This window comes from Bombina bombina, chromosome 4 (assembly GCF_027579735.1).
Source record: "Bombina bombina isolate aBomBom1 chromosome 4, aBomBom1.pri, whole genome shotgun sequence".
Lineage (NCBI taxonomy): Eukaryota > Metazoa > Chordata > Amphibia > Anura > Bombinatoridae > Bombina > Bombina bombina.
In genome coordinates, this window is record NC_069502.1 from 1,203,128,963 (window position 1) to 1,203,131,864 (window position 2,902).

Below are 2,902 nucleotides of genomic sequence, written 5' to 3' on the forward strand. Positions count from 1 at the left end.
TATATATATACTGTACTGTGCAAAAGTCTTAGGTCACCATTAGATTATTTATATATATATACAGTACTGTGCAAAAGTCTTAGGTCACCATTAGATTATTTATATATATATATATATATATATATATAATATATATATATATATATATAATATATATATATATATATATATATATATATACAGTACTGTGCAAAAGTCTTAGGTCATCATTAGATTATTTATATATATATATATACTGTACTGTGCAAAAGTCTTAGGTCACCATTAGATTATTTATATATATATACTGTACTGTGCAAAAGTCTTAGGTCACCATTAGATTATTTATATATATATATATATATATACTGTACTGTGCAAAAGTCTTAGGTCACCATTAGATTATTTATATATATATACAGTACTGTGCAAAAGTCTTAGGTGACCATTAGATTATTTATATATATATATATATATATACTGTACTGTGCAAAAGTCTTAGGTCACCATTAGATTATTTATATATATATACTGTACTGTGCAAAAGTCTTAGGTCACCATTAGATTATTTATATATATATATACTGTACTGTGCAAAAGTCTTAGGTCATCATTAGATTATTTATATATATATACAGTACTGTGCAAAAGTCTTAGGTCACCATTAGATTATTTATATATATATATATATATATATATACAGTACTGTGCAAAAGTCTTAGGTCACCATTAGATTATTTATATATATATATACAGTATTGTGCAAAAGTCTTAGGTCACCATTAGATAATTTATATATATATATACAGTACTGTGCAAAAGTCTTAGATCACCATTAGATTATTTATATATATATACAGTACTGTGCAAAAGTCTTAGGTCACCATTAGATTATTTATATATATATATATATACAGTACTGTGCAAAAGTCTTAGGTCACCATTAGATTATTTATATATATATACAGTATTGTGCAAAAGTCTTAGGTCACCATTAGATTATTTATATATATATATACAGTACTGTGCAAAAGTCTTAGGTCACCATTAGATTATTTATATATATATACAGTACTGTGCAAAAGTCTTAGGTCACCATTAGATTATTTATATATATATATATATACAGTACTGTGCAAAAGTCTTAGGTCACCATTAGATAATTTATATATATATATACTGTACTGTGCAAAAGTCTTAGGTCATCATTAGATTATTTATATATATACAGTACTGTGCAAAAGTCTTAGGTCACCATTAGATTATTTATATATATATATACAGTACTGTGCAAAAGTCTTAGGTCACCATTAGATTATTTATATATATATATATATACTGTACTGTGCAAAAGTCTTAGGTCATCATTAGATTATTTATATATATATACAGTACTGTGCAAAAGTCTTAGGTCACCATTAGATTATTTATATATATATATATATACAGTACTGTGCAGAAGTCTTAGGTCACCATTAGATTATTTATATATATATACTGTACTGTGCAAAAGTCTTAGGTCATCATTAGATTATTTATATATATATATACAGTACTGTGCAAAAGTCTTAGGTCACCATTAGATTATTTATATATATATACAGTACTGTGCAAAAGTCTTAGGTCACCATTAGATTATTTATATATATATATATATACTGTACTGTGCAAAAGTCTTAGGTCACCATTAGATTATTTATATATATATATACAGTACTGTGCAAAAGTCTTAGGTCACCATTAGATTATTTATATATATATATATACAGTACTGTGCAAAAGTCTTAGGTCATCATTAGATTATATATATATATATATATATATTATATATATATATATATATATATATATATATATATATATATACTGTACTGTGCAAAAGTCTTAGGTCACCATTAGATTATTTATATATATATACAGTACTGTGCAAAAGTCTTAGGTCACCATTAGATTATTTATATATATACACTGTACTGTACAAAAGTCTTAGGTCACCATTAGATTATTTATATATATATACAGTACTGTGCAAAAGTCTTAGGTCACCATTAGATTATTTATATATATATACAGTACTGTGCAAAAGTCTTAGGTCACCATTAGATTATTTATATATATATACAGTATTGTGCAAAAGTCTTAGGTCACCATTAGATTATTTATATATATATACAGTACTGTGCAAAAGTCTTAGGTCACCATTAGATTATTTATATATATATATATATATATATATATATATATATATATATATATATATATATATATATATATATATATATACAGTACTGTGCAAAAGTCTTAGGTCACCATTAGATTATTTATATATATATATACTGTACTGTGCAAAAGTCTTAGGTCACCATTAGATTATTTATATATATATACTGTACTGTGCAAAAGTCTTAGGTCACCATTAGATTATTTATATATATATACTGTACTGTGCAAAAGTCTTAGGTCACCATTAGATTATTTATATATATATACTGTACTGTGCAAAAGTCTTAGGTCACCATTAGATTATTTATATATATATATATACAGTACTGTGCAAAAGTCTTAGGTCACCATTAGATTATTTATATATATATACAGTACTGTGCAAAAGACTTACGTCACCATTAGATTATTTATATATATATATATACTGTACTGTGCAAAAGTCTTAGGTCACCATTAGATTATTTATAAATATATACTGCACTGTGCAAAAGTCTTAGGTCACCATTAGATTATTTATATATATACACTGTACTGTGCAAAAGTCTTAGGTCACCATTAGATTATTTATATATATATATATATATATATATATATATATATACAGTACTGTGCAAAAGTCTTAGGTCATCATTAGATTATTTATATATATATACAGTACTGTGCAAAAGTCTTATGTCACCATTAGATTATTTTATAT